We start from the raw sequence: 7,500 nt of genomic DNA, 5'->3' as shown, positions 1-7,500 counted from the left end.
GTCAATCAAATCAATCAATCAATCAATCAATCAATCAATCAGTCAATCAGTCAGTCAGTCAGGCAGGCAGGCAGGCAGGCAGGCAGGCAGGCAGGCAGGCAGGCAGTCAGACAGGCAATCACCAGCAAGCACAACACACAGTTGGGTCTTTTCGCTCAGATCTCGTTGACGTGTTTCATGTTAATTCACGTCAGTTCCCTCAGCAGTGAGTTGCAGACGGAGTTGCTTTGATTGCTCCTCCCTGACGGACGCCTGTTGCTTCCCTGCATTTCCTGATACTTGCCACTTCTTAGCGTGTGTACTCTGCAGCGAACCAGGAGTGTGGGAGAAGACCGCACCTGTCATTACCACTCCACTCTCATCATTTTGAGCAGCAAGAAACTGATGACACAATTAAAGAAAGGAAACGAAGGAAAGAAAGAAATAACTGTCCCTAATGCACGAGGAGCCCCAAGTACTTAAATCCATGTATGTAAATTGACTCACTGTGGAGACTCCCTATGAAATCCTGATAATCCGCTTTTCAGGGAGAAAGAGCTTGGGTGGATCAGGGTCAGGCTGGGAAAGGCTGGGTAGTGAAGGGAAGGGCAGGGTTGGGTGGATCAGGGAGGGGCTAGGTGGCGTTGGGTGTGGAGGGAAGACAGGGGTAAGAGCTCCCTCCAGCCCTTAAGTAATTAGTGAAAACCGTAACCAGATAATTAGAAGACACGATCCAATGATGGGTTAATGCCCCAGTTTATCCTCTGTCCTGACACACATACACACTATATATTCGTTTGTGTATTTGTTAAAGATTTGAAGTCACTGGTAATAATGAAACAATTCTTCTTACCTTAGCAAAGCGAGGAACACTAACAGACACATTTCCTTTTCTTTATTTTCTTTTTACTTTACGTGATCTCAAATATCGTAGTTTATTACAAAACCTATCAAGACCTGTATTCAGAAACGCTTTGCTCTCTCGCCACAACTGTTTTCCAAAGCCACAGAGATGATTAGCGAGGTCTTCAAGAGTGTTTCTGCAGTTAGTATTGTAGAAATCTTGTCATTCTGTCTCTAGAACCGTAAAATACAGTTAAAATCGCTCTTTCTCTCACCACGACTGTTTTCCAAGGCCACAAAGATGATTAGCCTGGTTTTCAAGTGTTTGTACAGTTGATAACGTAGAAATTTTGTCACTCTGCCTCTAAAACCGTAAAAAAAAAAATCAAATAAAGCCATTTGAAATAGTGGAGGGGAAGCGAAAAAGTGTTGAGAATACAAGCCCAAGAGGGACGCTGTTTTTTGTTCCTCCTTTGTATTCACTCGTGCTTACTTTCATTTCTTCCTCTCTAAAACCATTATCCTTAACTCTTACTGGTAAAGCCTCGGGAATGCGTGTTGTCAATGGGTAATGGATAATGCATGTTCCTTCTCAATTATTTGTATTTTCCCCTTGTGTTTTCCCCCTCTTTGTTCCCGAGTCCTTGGTCCGTGGCTTTGTTGACTCAAGAGGGGGAAAAATCAAAGAAAAATACGTTTATGATTTTTTTCCCTGTGGTGTTTCCCTTCTATTGTGTGTGTGTGTGTGTGTGTGTGTGTGTGTGTGTGTGTGTGTGTGTGTGTGTGTGTGTGTGTGTGTGTGTGTGTGTGTGTGTTGTTTTCTCTTGCAAATTTCCTATGTCAGTTTTTCAAAAGTAGTTATTTCTTCCATGCATTTATTCTCACTCATTTAAGTACCATATTATATCTTTCCCAGCTGAGAAATAATGCTTGTTTAATTTGACCTGATTTCTTTTTATTACAACATCTCATTTATATTCTAATAGTTTATCGTCAGTTTGTGGTCTTTTCTATTTTTCTTCTTTTTTTCTCTTTTGTTTTTATTAATTTATTGTTTCTCTCTTGACTTTCTGATTTGCATCTTTTCACACCTGCGTCTCTTCATCTTCTCTTCCTCCATTTTTCATTTTTTTTTTCTTTTATTTCCTTTCTCCTACTGAATACATTACTATTTCCACAAATCAATCTTGTAAGTCACTGTGCGTTCTATTTTTCCCATCTTCTTTCATCATCTTCTTCCTCCTATTTTCTTTCTTATTTATTTTCTTCTTATTTTCTTCTTATTATTATTATTATCATTATTATTATTATTATTTTCTTTCATCATCATCTTCTCATATTCCAAATTCATCAACGTTTCTCTTTCTACGTGTACTTTATCCTCTGTTTCTCATATTCTTCTCTTTTTACTCTCGTTTCTTTTCCTGCTTTTCATAATTTGCTTCTAACTCTTTCACTTCTTATCATTCATCTACTTTGTTTATCATATTCATAGTTTTAAGACTTCCTCCTTCTTTCGTCTCCTATTTAGGTTCGTATTCTTAAACACTTCTGCGCTTCATTTCTACTATTTCTAAAGGCTTCATCTACATTTACAAGAGTTCATTTAAGGTGTTTTTACGGTTCAAGAGGCAGATTAACAAGATTTCTATATCATTAACTGGAGAAACACTCTTGAAAACGACGCTTATTATCTCTGTAGCCTTGTAAAATAGTCATATTGAGAGAGAGAAGCGATTTTTAAGGTGTTTTTACGGTTCAAGAGGCAGATTAACAAGATTTCTATATCATTAACTGGAGAAACACTCTTGAAAACGACGCTTATTATCTCTGTAGCCTTGGAAAACAGTCGTGGTGAGAGAACAAAGCGTTTCTGAATACTGAACTTAAATGAATTTGTCTATTTTTCACATGATTTGCACCAATGTTTCTTAATTATCCTTTCTTCACTTCGCAAATATATTATCTTCATTTTCTCTCCTCTCAGTTCATTTTCTTTTAATTATGCTTCTTTCCTTTTCTGTCTCTTCTTTCATATTTAAACGCTCATCTTATATTTCATTCATACGTTTACTTTGATTATTTCTCTCTTTTCTTTCTTTTCCTTCTAAATTAACGTTCATTTCGTCCTTTCATCAAGTCTTTCATCACTTCTTTCTTTTTTTGTTTTCCTTTATTTTGTCAACTTCATTTCGTTTTCTTTTATTCAGACGCTTCCCTTTTTCTCTTTCTTTTTCTCCTTCTCTTTCTCCTAAATTAACATCTATTTCGTCCTTCCTTCATCTTTTCTTTTACTGACACTTCTTCCTTCATCTTCTCGCAGTTTTTTTTCTCCCACATGATCTCAGTTATTTTCTCTTTCTTCCTTCTTTTCCTCCTAAATTAACATGTATCTCGTATTTTCGTCACGTTTCCTGTCATACTTTTTATCATACCACCACCACCACCACCACCACCCTGCCACATACACACACACACATGCGAGGACTATGAATACACACAAAGGACAAGCATATAGCAACGCCATCCAGCCTGACACACACACACACACACAAAGTTGCTGAAGGAGAAAACTCAACACTGACGAGACGAGACAAGAACTCCCTTACCATCGGACAGTCCCGCAGCCAAGACAAGGACAGGGAACAGCAAGTGACAGATGACAAATTGCCTTCCGAACACTGACAAGACTCGACAACCTAACAGCACTAGACTTCTACTTAAGGCTCGGATACCACCACTTAATGACCTCCTAGATATGATGTTAAGTAGACGTGATGTACTTAAGTGAAGGAAAGATAACAATGAAAAAGAGAAGGTGAAAGAGAGAGAAATATGTAGTGAATATCAAAAAATGAGAGAGATATGATGAATGCATGAGTAACTAAGAGAGAGAGAGAAAGATATTAAGGGAGAGGAAATGCAGACAAAGCTATGAAAAATGGGAAGAAAGTGAAGAGACGCAAAGAAAAGGCGAAAGACGTAAGGAAGATATTGGAAGAGAATGCAGAATAGATGCAATGAATATGTCAAAAAAAAATGCAAAACCGAGATGTCTTGAAAGGCAGAGAGAGAGAGAGAGAGAGAGAGAGAGAGAGAGAGAGAGAGAGAGAGAGAGAGAGAGAGAGAGAGAGAGAGAGAGAGAGAGAGAGAGAGAGGAGTGGGAGGCAGGTGGACAAAAAATAACACTACGAATATGTGAGAGTAATATATTATTGGAAAACAGGAAAAAAGAAAATAAAGCCGAAAATCTTGTAAACAAAAGACTGCCTGGTGATGCGAGAGGAAGTATAGATCATGGTGACGTAAAAACAGAAGAAAGAAATATTGGAAGGAGGAGAAAAACATGATGAATAGAACTTATGCAATAAATAAAGACGAGAAACAAAAAAAGAGATTCTCCCAATAAGATGAATAGGGAATAACGAAAATTAGTAAGATAAGGAAATGTTGAAGTAATTGCAGTCATAAGAAAAAAAGAAATAGAGAAAGAAATGAAGTAAAAAGTGAAAAAAAAAGAAGAAAGGAAGAAAGGAAAGAAGGAAGGAGAGAAAAAAATAGTAAAAAATATCTTACAGGGAAATGTCTAAACAACTACAATCCTTATAAGAAAAAGAGAGAAAGAAAGAAATGAAGAAAAAATAAAAGAAAGTAAGAAAAAAGAAAACGAATTTATACACACATTAAACAAATAAACAAATCAACAAAAATCAACAAGAAAAATAACAATGCATGAACTATCTCACCACCACCACCACCACCACCACCACCACCACTACTAATAGCAACAATCATAACAGAATCGAAGTTTATAGGATTTGCACGAGGAGAGCTGGAAATGATTGAGAACCGAACGAGTGAGAGAGTGAGTGAGCGAGCAAGCAAGCAAGCGAGTGAGTGAGTGAGTGAGTGAGTGAGTGACATCAGTGGGGACCTGGAAACAACCTCTACTACCACACACTCCTACAACCTACCCTACCGTTCATCCCAGCCCAGCCGTAGCTAAGCCGCTCCACATACATTATATATCACAGGCCTTCTCGACCCACCACCACCACCACCACCACCACCAAGACCCCGATTGATAAAGGCTCACCGCGGCGGCTTAGTCGATACAGTAGTGGCGTGGACTGTGGAAAACAAAATGGATGAGTGGATGAGTGCGTGCGAAGGTGGATGGAAAGGGTAGATATATGGATAAATGATAGAAGGATAAAATAGAATAACTGACTGATTTATAGATAGATAGATAGATAGATAGATAGGTACAGTACATATATACATACATACACACATATACATATACAGGTAGGTTAATTGAGTGGATAAATCAATGTATATGTTTGTAGGTTGGTATAGAGACATGTTCCTTGACCACAGGTAGGTAGGTAAGTAAGTAGGAAGAGAGATAGAGAGATAGATAGATAGAGAGAGAGAGAGAGAGAGATAGAGAGATAGATGAATAAATAAACGGATAGATGAATATATTGAATGATAGATAGATAGATAAACAAGACAGACAGAAAGTTATATACTCGTACATAAATAGACAGACAGATAGAAAGACATAGATATATAGATAGACAGATAGATAAATAGATACATAGGTAGATAGATAGATAGATAGATAGATAGATAGAAAATTAAATGAATAGACAGATAGATAAAAAGATACATAGATAAATAGACACACAAACAGACAGACAGACAGACAGATAAGCAATACATAAATAGATAAAAAAAAAGATACATAGATAAATAAACAGACAGACAGACAGACAGACAGACAAGCGGAGAGATTAGTTGATTCACCAGGGCATTCCAGCATAACGTAATTACAAAATGAAAAAAAAAAAAAGCTGGCAAATAAATACTAACAATATTATGATGAAAAAAAATATATGGTAACAAAGAAACGAGATTACAGTACAAATCTCGTCAAATATAACCAGACAGCTCCTAATCATCAGAGAGAGAGAGAGAGAGAGAGAGAGAGAGAGAGAGAGAGAGAGAGAGATTATATCTCCCCCAACTCCCAATAAGACCAATTTTCTTTCTGCCACGTCATAAGCGACACATATTGTACTAGTGATAATGGTGGTGGTGGTGGTGGTGGTGGTGGTGGTGGTGGTGGTGGTAGTTCCTCAAGCTCCTAATCACGAGTCTTACTACGAGTTATATTAGTCAACAAATCTTCACTTTTTCTTCCCCACACAGTCCATTCTACAGAAGCTTATGTTCTTTGTCCTATTTATACACGACATGGCTCCACAGTGACCTCTCTCTCTCCCTCTCCCTCTCCCTCTCCTCTCTCTCTCTCTCTCTCTCTCTCTCTTGTCTCCGTCACGCATAACCATCTCATCTCATCTCACTCTCATCAGGATTGTGAAAAATAGAGTCGTGTGATGTCTGGGAAGGATCTAAAATAAAGGACTGGAACGCATTAAGGATTGACGTGACAGAGAGTAAATGGAATCGAATGCGCTGAAAAAGAAAACGAAAAATTGAAAACAGGAGACACACTGAAGCTAAGGAGATGATGAGTGACGAATATGTTGATGAGATGAAGAGAATTAATGGACACACAGGGAAGAGATGAGTGACTTTGACTTTATGGGTAGAAAGTGTTAAACCCCCTTCAGTTCCATGACACGTTTCCATATTCACTCTGCTTAGTATCTTGAGATTTTTTACGGATTCAGAAACTCATGTGGGGGATTAAAACAGTGAAAGCTCTGCCCATTAGTTTTCTGCCCTCCATAGACACTTCCTAATGCCAGAAACTCATGTGGGAGATTAAAATAGTGAAAGCTCAGCGCATTAGTCTTCTGCCCTCCATAGACGCTTCCTAATGTCAATGAAATCGTCTAATCACACCCAAAACTCAAGGTAATAATGCGTCACGGTAATGAAGAGGTTAATCATTGCATGCTGAATAAGTTTTTATGTTTAGACCTACAGCGCTTGTAGGTACCATGAAGAATATTTGGAAGCGCTGTTAAGCTTCCACCCATTAGTGGCGCAGGCAATTTTATTTATAGTGGTACCATATCACCACCCAAGCTCATCTTTGGTGTAACCCCCAGTGGGTATCACGGTGACATGTAGGTAACTTTAAACCACTCCACAAATGGCATAGCTTCACAGCGGTATGTGGTGGGATTCGAACCTACGCGTGGACGTCTGCGCGATCCCACGCTCACCACCTCATCCACTACGCCTCCGCTGTTTGTTGCACATATCGAAATAATGGAAGAGTTGCAGCAAAGTGGAGCGGATATCGGAGTGAAATTGAAGTGAAAACAGCATGACAACTTAATGACACAGAATCTGATTAAGCTGAAGGTCACGTAAGGTTGTATTAGTTTGGGTAAATAGAAAATTGCATTAATTGACATCTGCTTGTAGTTTTCCTTTTCTCTCTTTTTTTTTTTCCAGTGGACTTAAATGATTGGATGTGATACACTGCGATACGAGAAGAGCAAGATGACATACGAAAAAGACTTCTTCCAATGTATTAAACTACATAAAAGGCTTAATTAAATAGATGATGATGATGATGATGATGATGATGATGATGATGATGATGATGATGATAATGATGATGATGATGATGATGATGATGATAATGATGATGGTGATGCTAGTGATGGTGAAGAGGAAAAGGAAGAAGAAGAA

The 7,500-nt window shown here is 38.2% G+C and overlaps 1 protein-coding gene across 3 annotated transcripts in view; it reads left to right on the top strand.

The window, feature by feature from the left end:
• LOC123519579 (tachykinin-like peptides receptor 86C) overlaps positions 1-7,500 on the top strand; it is a 29,996-nt gene that overhangs the window by 904 nt on the left and 21,592 nt on the right. The window lies entirely within an intron of this gene.

Source organism: Portunus trituberculatus, chromosome 45, assembly GCF_017591435.1.
Source record: "Portunus trituberculatus isolate SZX2019 chromosome 45, ASM1759143v1, whole genome shotgun sequence".
In the NCBI taxonomy this organism is placed as follows: domain Eukaryota; kingdom Metazoa; phylum Arthropoda; class Malacostraca; order Decapoda; family Portunidae; genus Portunus; species Portunus trituberculatus.
The sequence above is the reverse complement of the archived record's forward strand: the minus strand, read 5'-3'. Positions and strand labels throughout refer to the sequence as shown.